Here is a 13066-nt window from a genome sequence, read left to right as displayed (position 1 = left end):
ACCCCCAAATCCTCTGTACAGAGACCCCCTTCTGATCCAAGAGACCACTGGATAAATTACACCCTTTATAAACACTGAAAGCTGTCTCACAGTGCTGGACACGGAGTAAAATACACTGCAGTGTTTATAGATTGTTTTCCAGTTCACAGTCTGTTCCAATTCATTAGCTTCGGAAGGACGAGCAATCAGAATGAGAAACTGTACAAGGTCAGATGGCATCTGGATCACATTCAATTTCATTTGATTCAATGCTTCTCATCTACCAGGATGGCCGAGCGGTTAAGGCTTTGGACTTAAGATCCAATAGACATGTGTCTGTGTGGGTTCAAACCCCACTCCTGGTAGTTGTGTTTTTCAGCTGTTACTTGTCATCTTGCTGCTCAATTTAACAGAAGAAATAGGAGCACATGGTCCCTCGCGGCTTCTCTGTCATTCAATTAGATCATAACTCATCAAATCCTGGTCTCAACTCCACTTACTATACTGTTCCCCACAACCCTTAATGCTCCTGTCATTTAAGATTCAGTCTAACTCAGCCTTGAGTATATTCAATGAGCCAGTCTCCACTGCTCTCTGGGGTAGAGATTTCCAAAGTTTCACAATCCTCTGAGAGAAGAAATTCCCCCTCATCTCTGATTGAAATGTGTAATGCCTTCACACCATCATCCATTCTGTTGTTTAATCACTCCTTCCTGTGGTAGAAGGTTTGGCACATACGGGGTTAAAGTGGTACTGAGCCCAGTACCACCCTCACAATGATGTAAGAAGGCACATGACCCAGACCGAGGGTCAGTGTGGTGTTGAACAGAGATGTTTTAAGACCTGGACATGGAGTTAGCTCCTTGCCTGTACCCTTTACTGCGTATATGTTTATCATTACAAGTAGTTAATAAAGATTTGCTGTTAATATTCAGAAGACTATGATGATTTCTTGAACAGACAGATTGTGTGACCAACACCATCCCAACAAGGTGGCAGCTCAGGATCAAAAACCCTCAACTTAACTAAAAAGCAGAAAGACTCAGACCTGAATTTTACTCTCGGGATGTGCCTGAAGTCAGCATAGCCAAAGCGGATGTAAAACCAGCTCCTGGATATAAAACCCACTCTTACGCTTGGTGGCCAATTAATGCCCTTGCAGTGTAAAACGGGATCGTCGGATGCTTTTTCTGTGTTGGGGGGGCGGGGTGCGGCGGGAACTCATCAGGCACCAGGTCCAATGGGGACCCGGCGGATTATTTGAAAACGGAAGAGGCAGCTCCCTGAAGGCTGCCAGGAGGCAGTTGGGTCACTGCCTGAAGACTCTAGCACCTGGGCAGTGATGTCTTCATCGTGCCCTCCTGCCTTGGTCTCCCTGCTAGCCATACACCAACTGAGCCCATGCCCACTTGGTCTCCTCTCCCTCCTGCCCCTCCCTTTCCCTTCAGGGGAGGTTCCACCAGTGGAATACACTGTCCCCATTAGATGGGATGCAGAGGAGCAGTGCCTTTAAAATGAAGGAGCAACTGTGCTGTAATACTCAGGGGGACCTTCCAAGGAAGATGAGGACCTGCGATGCTGAAATGTGGGCTTGACAATCAAACGAGATGCCAAGAAACTCTGGGGCAACTCTGGACTCACACAGCAAAGGACTGGCAATGACAGAGAAAGTGCTGCTGCTCCGGGGGCTTTTTATCCTGCCCGAGGATGAGGAAATGATAAAAATTTGATTTCTGCCCACTGGTTTTGCCTGGTGCCGACGAGTGAAAAACTGCACAGACAACGTAAAATCGCGGTCAATTGGCCCTTTAATTTTTGGCAGGCGCTGCTCTGACTCCCCCGTGTGCCCGCTGAATTCTACCCACTGGTTTTGCTCATGGAAATTAAATTCCTCAGCCTCTCGGGAACGCTGCGACTGTCTGATTCGGAAAGCAGCAAGCCTGCATTGAATTTGAACAACTCACTACTCACAACAGTAAATCGCTGAACAAAATAAGTCCGCAGACAGCTGACCCACACAGCCATTGTTAAAAATTTTCCTTTGAGAAGCATCCTGCTACTTCTTTAGTCTACAGGGCCAATTGTAGATGACATCATCTTAAGACAGAATATTAATGAGTCATTTGCCAAATTTGATGAGGTTTTAAAATCCTTTGATGTTTATTTCCACTTGCAATCCAAAAAAATTGCAGAGAGCTAAATTCAACAAGAGGGTGGGACAGCCTGGGGAGCCTGTCGATTCTTCCATCAATGATCTCAACAGGATGGCAGACGGGTGTGAATATGGAGATTGGGAGTCTGAACTCATCAGAGACAGAATCGTGGTGGGTGTTGCAGACGATTCACTCTGACCTCCAACAAACTAAAGCTGATCTAACCCTGGACAAGGCAATCTGGATAGTTAGACTGTCTGAGCCACACGAGAAACACAGGACAACCCTAAGGGGAGAGAATACAACATGGGACAGAAACAACCCTCAGTCCAGCTTAAAAAAGTCACAAAGGCACCGGGACAATCCAAATCAGGGAAAGCAATCCTATACTTACCTGGCAGGGGAGAGACCATGATCACGGTTGTTTCTGCATGTGTGTAAGGGTTGTTTTTGTGGGTATCATTTCTTTTACAGGGTGGTTTCAGCAAAGGCTCTGGCCTTTTTGCTCTTTGGTGTTGGAGGCTCTTCTGTGGTTGTTTGTTCTCTTTGAAGGGGTTTCAGTGCCGAACTGAACTTAAAGAGGTGATGGCTGCAACCAGTCACGCTCCAAACCAGAGGGTAGGTAACACCATTAGGGTGGTGGTGACAGACAGCGAAGGAGGTGCACCCATAAATCGGGCCTTCTTCTTACGCAAATCCTTTTGGAGTCATGTGGATTTGAAGCTGCGGAGCTCCACTCCCTGCAGGATTTCCCCGGTACTGGATATTTCGACGTGACCTTCAGGAATGTTTCTGTCTGCGTCCAGTTCCTGAAGGTGTTGGAGGAGAAGAGACACCAGCCGGAGATGAGGATCCTGACGGTGGAGCCGATCTTTGCTCTGCCGTTGCAACAGGACCGTGTGGTAACGGTGGATCTCTACAACGCCTACATCCCTGTCGCCGACATGCTCACCTTCCTCGCCAGGTACGTAGACAAGGTTGGGAGCTGCACCGAGGTTAGAGACGCGTTCAGGGTTTGGAAAGCAAACGCCAGGTTAAGGTCACGCTCAAGACCGACGATAAGGGAGCCACCTTTCACCCTCCTTCCAGCTTCGCTTTCGGGGGAAGCCGTGGCTCCCTTGTTTACGCTGGGCAAACAAAACTTTGTCGCTCATGCGGTAAGTCTGGTCATGTGGCGGCCAACTGCAGCACTGCCCTCTGTAAGACCTGCAAACAGGAAGGGCACCAGACAAAGGACTACAAACAGACTAAGTGCTGCAACCTGTGTGAGGAGGCAGCTCAACTCTACAGGACCTGCCCCAAATGCTGCCTCACTTATGCACAGGCAGCCAAAGCTAACGAGAGGGAAGCAGAAGAAGTGCTTCGTGTCACTACTACCAAGGACACTTGCAACATTTCAAACACCATGGCCCCCAGTGAGAACAACGGGACAAAGGAGGACACCGAGGGAGACAAGGTGGAGGAAAAGATTGAGGCAGCAGACAGCCGATCAACAGCACTGCCCCCTGATCCTCCCACTGCTCAGGAGAGCGAATCAATGGAGGAGGAGAAAGCAGCGGAAAATCAGCAGGGGGAGTGGCAGCTGGTGAAGAGAGCAAAAAGGAAGAAGGGGCTAAGAAGGGACAAAGCCACTTCCCAGACAAGTGGCAAGAGGCGTCTCCAATACGATGCGGATGACAAGGGCAGCTGCTCTTCAGACGATGATGTGCTGGGCGGCATCTACAGAAGAAGCGGCAAAGCTCTAGGGAGTTGGAGGACGAGACACCCGAGCTCGAGAACATTGGAGACAATAAGGAGACCAGCGCATCCCAACTTTCCCCACAACCCAAAGAGGCCAGCGCACCTCAGCCCCAGGAATCTGGGAGCAGTGAGGCGCTCAGCGCACCCCAGCTCCGGAAGCTGGGAGCAGCAACGCCCCAGAGGGGGAGAGGATCGGAGAGACTTCTCCAACTGAGAAAAATTCAAATGTTGTCCCTTGCACGAACACCCAGATGCCACCTGAGCAGAACATCTCCAATGGGGAGGTTCAGGACAGTTTCCTCAGCCCATCCAAAGTGAGGCAATTTGTGAACACCATGGGTATGCAGGAGCAGACCAAAGGTCCGGGACTCTCAGGGACAACAGGTTTGGTAAGAGACTAAAATGGGTGTAAAGAATGTATCCATAAATGTGCGTAGCATTAAATCTACTGCGCGATGTGTTGCGACCTTGGACTACCTTGCCAAGGTCAAAGCTGACCTGTTGTTTCTGCAGGAGAGTGCGATACCGCACCTCAGCTCCTACAGGCAATGGTCAGGATGGTGGTCCCATGGGCCATCGATCTGGTCGGGCAGAAACGACTCTAGTTCCTCTGGCCTGAGTATTGTGCTGCGGGGAGGCAACTTCACCGTCTCCGAGGTTATGGAGGTGGTGGGCGGGCGCCTCCTTGAAGCAGACGCAATGTACAAGAATGCTCCACTCCGGTTAATTAACGTGTATGCCCCGGCACAAAAGGCCGAGCGGCTGGCAGTTTTTCAGCAGCTCCCATTGCTGCTGGTGACCTCCAGGCCAGTCATTCTGGGCGGCAACTTCAACTGCACCATTGATGTGGCTGGACGATCTGGCAGGGCCAATAGCACATCGGACGCTACATCCAGATCCCTGATGGAAACAGTAAAGGATGCTAAGCTGCACAACGTCTTCAGCAACCCTGCAGATGGAGCACAGCATAGATACACCTGGTCACGGCCAAACGGGTCCATCCGTTCCAGGATAGGATTCCTGTTTGTGTCCCGTGCATTCGCAGTCAGATCCACCAACGTCAAGCTGGTGTTCTTCTCTGACCACTGCCTCCTACTGACTGAGTGCCACTTAGAGGAAGACCTGAGGGTGGGCAGGGGGGCATGGAAGCTACACGTGCAACTGCTGACCCCAGAGAACATTGAGGAGCTCAAGAGAGATTACAAAGGTTGCAGAACTGTGAAAGCCCTCTTTGAGTCCCTGACACACTGGTGGGAAGCGATCAACGGAAACATCAAGAGGTTTTTCATCCTCAAAGACACCCAGAAAGCTAGAAAGGAACAGAGGGAAATGTCCCGACTCCAGAAAAACAGGCAGAACCTGCTGCTGCTGCAGTCGATGGGGGTCGATGTCAAGGAGGAACTCCAAGAGGTGAAGAGGCAGCAAGCCTTGCTCTTTGCCTCGGAGGCCTCCAAGATCATCTTCCACTCCAGAGTCTGCTCCGTGGAGCAGGATGAGACATGCTCACGTTTCTTCTTCCAAAAGGTACACAGAGAGAGCTCTGTGATCAGCACTGAAGGAAGAAATCGGCTCCATAAAGTCATCGCAGTCCGACATTTTGAGGATCAGCAAATCCTTTTATGCCGGATTGTATGACGTGAAGCCTGGGACACGATCACTGTCCTGGAAAAAGGGGGAAGAGTGCATCACCTCTTAAACCGGTTCAGTAACAGTCAGGGGAGTGAAAGGGACATCCGGAGACTCCGGATATTTATAGAGAACAGACAGTCGGTGGGAATTTGGGAAGGGAAGGAAGAAGGCAACATCATTAATTCAACAATTTACTGACACATATCTCTCTATCTCCCTTTTGCTCCCTCGATCTGTTTCTGTCTCTTTCTGTTTTTCTCTCTGTCTCTGTCTGTCTCACACCCACTGTCTCACTTCCTTTCTCAAAATCTTTGTCTCTCTCTCTGTCTTTTACTTTGAATCTGTCTACAGAGCACTATATCTCTCACTGTCCCTGACAACCTCTCTCTCTATCCCTCTTTGCCTCCATGTCTGTCTCTCTCTTTCTAAATCTGTCTCTATCCCTCATTTCCTTCATGTCTGTCTCTCTCTCTTTCTGTCTCTGTCCCTCTTTGCCCACATGTCTCTTTCTCTCTATCTCTGTCTCACTCAATCTGTCTCTATCCCTCATGTCCTCCATGTCGCTTTCTCTCTCTCAATCTGTCTCTGTCCCTCTTTACCTCCACCTCTCCCTCTCTCTATTTCTCTACCTGGGCTGAATTTCTCTCTGGGTTTGGAGACATGCTTCACTGCGTGAATGGCCACACTGCTTATTTTCAGAGGAAATCCGATTTTCCTTTGCATTCCTGAGCCCATATCATTTTCCTCAGGTTTTTTTGTGGGTCAGGAATGCCGAGTGAAAAATACCACCCCGCCTCCCCCCAACCCCGGCTGAGGTCAGTTTCTCCATTTTAAATGGGGGTGAAAATCGGATTTCTGCCCACACACCATTTCCATTCAGAGGGTGCGGGGGTTTTGGAAACACATTAAAAACATATTAGGTTTGAGAGTTTGTGAAGAAAATGGAAAGCCTGCTGAGGAGTCTGGAACATTCTGAAAGGGAAGTATAAAGTCTTTGACACTTTTATATATCCCTATTATATGCTGCATTGTAATTTGGATGTGTTTTGGATGCAGTGATTCATCATAAGGATCAGTCATTTAAAGGTAAGTTGAGCCTTACATTGACCAGCCTTGTGAATTTGTTCACATGTATCATGGTGTTTTTCCAATGGAGAAAGTACCATAATCCAGTGAAACGTGTTACAAAATGTCCTGTCAGCCTATGCTGTCATCTTTTCTACTGTGATTTAAATGGCTCTGGCCTGATAAAAGAAAACATTGGCTTACACACATGAAAAAAAAAACCAGCCTTGAGAAAAATTTCACCACCTGCCCCCTTACTTCACAGAGAGCAGTCAATTGTTTGGACAGCTGTGGCCATTATCAATGCTTAACTGAGTTTCATTCACACACCAGGGGAAACCCCACAGTGTTGGGCATGGCATGAAATAATTCAAGTGTTTATAAAAACCAATAGAACACAACATGTGTATTACATTCCTCATCGCTTTCTCAACACTAATGGATTGTGAAGGGAGGGATGGGTCAGAAATCCCACTGATCCGCATTGTATATCAAGTATAGATGAACTGAAATAAAGTTCAGTCTTTAACAGCGAAGTGCTATTGGGAGGTAACAAGGGGAGACTGTCTGATCCTGTTGTTGAATTTCATTTTGATAAAACATTTCTTCAACTCTCTGCGGAGGAATTCCAAGTTGGAGATTGCCTGTGAGATGTCAAATGGCCTCCTGCTTCCTTGCATCATTCTATAATTGTACGGACAGAATGTTAGTCCAATTCCCTCTGAGCTGGGAGAGGATCAAACACAGATAGCGGTTATTATAAATACCACAGCAGCTCAACTGGGGGCACAGATTTCAGAAAAGGAATTTATTTTTTCAAGTGTAGAATTCACCCCCTGTTTGGGGCTGTCACACCCCCCCCCCCTCCCACACCATTCAAACCCTCATAGATTCCTTTAATCCCCTTGGAAACCCACCTCCCCCACAGACCAGTCAGCTCCTGGGACCCCCTCACTCCCCTCCCCCACAGCCCAGTCAGCTCCTGGGACCCCCTCACTCCCCTCCCCCACAGCCCAGTCAGATCCTGGGACCCCCTCACTCCCCTCCCCCACAGCCCATTCAGGTCCTGGGACCCCCTCACTCCCCTCCCCCACAGCCCAGTCACCTCCTGGGACCCCCTCACTCCCACCCCTGCTCAGTCATATGTCTGAGATGAGACACAGAGTGGCTCCATGGTTTAGTGATGCCTCCCTGCAGGTTCTCCTCCAGACCGTCCGGGAAGAGTGGGAGTTGCTCCGGCTGGAGGGAGGGTTGAGGCTGGCAGAGATGGGTGACCATTCTGAGGTGGCAATGGTTTACAGGTGATGGGATGTGGCTCAGTTCGGTGCCTCATTCCTGCACAAGACGAGTCAAACTCAAGTTGTCTCTGACATTCCTGGCACATCCCTCCATTGCCCTCACATCTTGGAAAGGTGCTGCGACATTCCTGGCCTCTTCCTCAGAATCCTCACCATCCTCCTCACCTGAGTCAGAGAGCAGCTCCTCATGTCTTCACCTGGCAATTCCCCTCCTCCCTGCAATGCCACATTGTGCAATGCACAGCCCTCGACTCACCCTCAGACACCATAAACCTACCCTCCCTCAAGCTGCACCTGCCCTCCATCAAGATTCAACCGCCCTCTCTGAGTGTGGATCTTCCCTGTGGGGTACAACTGCCACTCAGGATCCAATGACATCTGACAGGATGGACCCAAACCAGACATTTGCTACCCTCCCAATTCTTCACCCCACCCACACCGCCCAACCCCCCAGTGTCTTTCTGTTTCTCCTGTTTATACCCTGACCACACCTGCAATACCCCCCTCTCTGCTCTTGCTGCTACTGACAGTTCATGTCTGTGGATATTCTCCTGTTCCCTTCCTCTTTGCCTCAGAGTTCAGCAAAGAGAACCACTCACCGTTTGTTCAAATGGACCAGCTCACCTGGTGCATGCCACCTTTAACCAGCCCTAAATCAGGTGGCACAAGTTTCCCATGCACCGCTGACTTAATCTTGATGGTTGGACTTAATGTGGAAAAGTTGTAATTTAATGAGTATTCATGGGATGCTCATGTAGGGAAAAGTAGTTCCCGTCATCGGACGCTGTGAATTCTGACCCACCACTGAAACGTCGCCAACTCAACCCATTAAACTCTTTTTTTTCATTCGTTCATGGGATGTGGGCATCGCTGGCTGGGCCAGCATTTATTGCCCATCCCTAATTGCCCTTGTTCAGAGGGCATTAAGAGTCAGCCACGTTGCTGTGGGTCTGGAGTCACATGTTGGCTGACCAGGTAAGGACAGCAGATTTTCTTCCCTGAAGGACATGAGTGAACCAGATGGGTTTTTACAATAATCGACAATGGTTTTGTTGTCAGTGTCAGACTTTTAATTCCAGATTTTTATTGAATTCAAATTTCACCATCTGCCATGGTAGGATTTGAACCCAGGTTCCCAGACCGTTACCCTGGGTCTCGGGGATGGCGAGTCCAGTGACAAATCCATGATGTCACCACCTTCCACCATTAGGAAGATGTAATTTCAGTTCCTGCCTGATTCAGTCACTCCATCCACCACATTCCCACTCTCGATGGCCTCATTAAATTCTGCCCAGTGTAAGAGAGAATGTGCAAGGTGACAGGGATAAGGCAGGAGTGTGGGACTAGGTGGAAAGCTCTTTCAAATAGCCAGTACAGACTCGATGGGCCGAATGTCCTCCTTCTGCACTGTACAGATATTGTAATACTGTGAAACATTTCAGCTCAATGACAATTCAACTGAACAATTTTAATCCCGGTGATTCAGTTCTTTTCCTCATTGAATTAATTGAACAATTAGATTTAACAGATATTTCAGCACATTCTTCAACTGCTCTCTGAACTTAGTCTGGGTCATGGCATAAATACAAGTGTTTGTGCAGCAACTCAGGAGCTGCAGCATGAAGCCTAATTCCATTACAACTGAATGAAACTTTACAGACCTATACTGTAACAACCACATTCAGTACCACACAGAATAAACCATTAACGTCGACCATAACAGGATGAAATTGGCCAAGATAACAAACAGTAAAATGATGGATTTCCTTCGACTCTCCACCTCTGGGTCTGTGGGACTCTCCCCACTGCTGTCAGCCCGGAGTCTTCTGCGGGCTCTGCTGCTCAATAAAATGTGTCTGACAGTGAAAACATTGAACAGCAAAATCAGAACAATTGGGATATATGGGTTTATAATCTGATGCAGGAACTTGATTGATACCCAGACTGTAGAAAACCAAACAGACTCTGGCACGAAACAAAAGAAGGGGGAGTTGAAGAGCAAATACCGACCTGTGTATATAAAGTACCAGATAATATTCTTTACACAGCTCAGAACAGTCACTGTTCCCAGAACCATAGCTGCCATTTTACTGGTGCAATGTTTACTTTTCAGCTTCTGGCCACAAATGGCCATGAAGCGATCAAAGTTGAAAGTGACGGTGAACCAGACAGGACAGTCAATGGCTGCATAAAGCAAGATCCAATGGATATTATATATCGGTATGAACTTCAGGAAAAGAAACTGTTCCCAATACACAATTAGAATGTGTCTCAATATAAGGTCGAGGATAATTACCAGTAGATCTGCTGCTGCCATGGCCACCAGGTAGCATGTCACACATTCAGAGAGACCACATTTTCCCTTGGACATTATTACAATCGTCACTGAGTTAGCTGTGAGGAAGGGGAATAAATAGGAAAATTATTCTTCAGGGTGGGAACAAAGCTTTCAGATTGATTCAGGAAATTGAGATTTTCAGAAGCACTTTTGTGTCCAGGGATCTATTGCAATGATTCTACCTGAAAGGACAAACAAGGAATTTTATGATGTTGTGAAGGCAGGAGAGATTAAATGGCAAAAGCAATAACACTAAACTTAATAAACTAAACGTTGATCATGATCCTCCCCTTCCTCCTTTCCCTCTCAATACACTTCACAGGAGCAATATAAAACAAAATATGACACTGATGCACATAAAGAGATATTGGGTTAAATGAATAAAAGCTTAGTCAAAGTGGTAGGTATTATGGAGTGACTTTTGGGGAACAAGGTGAGTTTGAGAGGTGGAGGGAGGGAATTCTAGAGCTTGATGGCCAGGCAGCCAACAATAATGGATTGATTAAAGTGGTGATTCAATAATCAAAGGGAGAACGAGAAAACCAATGGGGCAGACAAACATTCCTCCTCTCAGCCTGAGTGAGACGATGGTTCTCCATATCTTGGGACCAGCTGTGACAGAGCCTGGAGCATCCAGTGTCAGCGCGAGCATTTAGGGTGATGTTATGTTTCTGCCTTGACCCCTTCTTTACTCCCAGCTGCCCCTCATCCTGCTGTCTGGAATCATGTCCAAGCTGCAGATGGTGGAACCATGGACCTTGTGCTTTCCATCCCACCCAATGCCTCTCCCCAACATCCCTTTAAGGCAGCTGAACACGGTTTATTGAATTAATAGCTGGAAACAGAGACTTACCAGGGACACCAACAAGAGCGAGGATGGGGTAGTAACCTGCTTGAATAACCAGAAGTAGCCCATAAACTCACCATGATAATGTCATCCAATCAGAATTATTAGAAAGCCAGCCAAGCCCATCGGTTAAACTCCAATCCATTGTTCTCAGATTCTGATCCATTGTTGTAACATTCCAATCCATTGTTCTCAGATTCTTTTCCATTGTTGTAACATTCCAATCCATTGTTCACAGATTCCGATCCATTGTTGTAACATTCCAATCCATTGTTCTCAGATTCCGATCCATTGTTGTAACATTCCAATCCATTGTTCTCAGATTCCGATCCATTGTTGTAACATTCCAATCCATTGTTCTCAGATTCCGATCCATTGTTGTAACATTCCAATCCATTGTTCTCAGATTCCGATCCATTGTTGTAACATTCCAATCCATTGTTCTCAGATTCCGATCCATTGTTGTAACATTCCAATCCATTGTTCTCAGATTCCGATCCATTGTTGTAACATTCCAATCCATTGTTCTCAGATTCCGATCCATTGTTGTAACATTCCAATCCATTGTTCTCAGATTCCGATCCATTGTTGTAACATTCCAATCCATTGTTCTCAGATTCCGATCCATCCTCTCCCTCTCTCTGGAGCCGCTGATCCCTGTCAGTGCCGCTGGTGATGTTCCTGCTGACATTATGGGATAACTCATTGAAAGGATTCCCTTATTAACAGAAGAGGGAAACCCTCCAGTGACACAATTAGGATCCATGGAGCGTGACATTAATTACAGTCACTGAAAAAACAAGTTCAGTTAATCCCTTCCAATCCAACACCTTTTTATACCACAATAAAGTAGAACATTTACCCTGTCTGGATGGGATGTGTGAGGGTCACTGAGGGAAGGAATGGTGGAAATAGTGGACACACTGACCATAACCTTTCAATCCTTCTTGGATATCGGGTGGTGCCAGAGAACTGGAGAGTTGTAAGTGTTCCATGCGGCTTAAAAAAGGAGAGATGGATAAACCCTGTGACTGCAAACCAGCCAGTCTCACATCAGTGAAACATTGGGGGAAACTGCTAACTGCGAAAATCTGCAACAATTTAAAATGTGGCTTGGAAAACATGGGCTGAATTTTCCGTTCGGCGGGTGGGCGGAGCTGAAGCAATTATGGGCAGCGCTGCCATTTTTCACAGGGTGGGCCAATTAAGGCCCAACCAGCGCATTTCACACTCTCAAGGAGAGCGGGACTTTTAAAATTGCTGCGGGCGTGTCCAGACCACTGGTTCCAATGGGGAACCGGCAGTCTGTATAAAATAACACCAGGCAGCCTCCTTTAGGCTGATCACCACGGCCAGCTCCAGGTTGTACAGCAGGGGGTCTGCACAGCAGGATGTGGTAGAGGGAAGGCCAGAGGAGGAGGCCAGGCTGCAGGGTGTGGGCCAGGAGCAGGGCAGGCTGCAGGGTAGGCCAGCAGGGGGTCAATGTGCCCCTCACTTCTCTGATGACTGCCTTGCTGACCTTGTTGAGGAGGTGGCAGCACGGCGAGAGGTCCTGTTTCCCCAGGATGGGAGGAGGTGGGGCCCCCCACGTGATGAAGCAGGTCTGGCAGGAGTTGGCGGAGGTGGTCACTTCCAGGGATGTTGTGCAGTGAACATGGATCCAGTGTCGCAAGCACCTCAATGATTAGTTGCGCTCTGAAAGGGTGAGGACCATGTTGGCCTTGGCCATTTAACCCAGCAGGTAGCCTTAGCCTTTGAGGCCACCCCCCTCCATGTCTTAGTGTCATTACTGCATTGGGCATTTGGTGTGAGCTGGGTGGTCAAGCAGATAGTGACCATGCTTACATCAGGCTTAGTGGTTGATGAGGAGATGGGTTCTCCCTGCACCATGTTCCTGTTCTGCTACCTTAACGGGTCTGCCCAGCAAGGTCCCTGTAACCTTCTTTACTTTCCACTGTCCTACCATTTCTCCTGTATTCCTGTACCTTGTTTGTCCTGCCCAAATGCATAACCTCAC

At 48.0% G+C, this 13066-nt stretch overlaps 1 non-coding gene across 1 annotated transcript; it reads left to right on the top strand.

Moving 5' to 3' along the window:
* The first annotated feature begins 261 nt into the window (after positions 1 to 261).
* Positions 262 to 344, top strand: trnal-uaa. Its single transcript has one exon. It is a non-coding gene; the product is annotated as a tRNA-Leu (tRNA).
* Positions 345 to 13066: the final 12722 nt, after the last annotated feature.

This window comes from Carcharodon carcharias, chromosome 30 (genome assembly GCF_017639515.1).
Source record: "Carcharodon carcharias isolate sCarCar2 chromosome 30, sCarCar2.pri, whole genome shotgun sequence".
Classification (NCBI taxonomy): domain Eukaryota; kingdom Metazoa; phylum Chordata; class Chondrichthyes; order Lamniformes; family Lamnidae; genus Carcharodon; species Carcharodon carcharias.
This window is presented reverse-complemented; position numbering and strand designations above follow the sequence as displayed.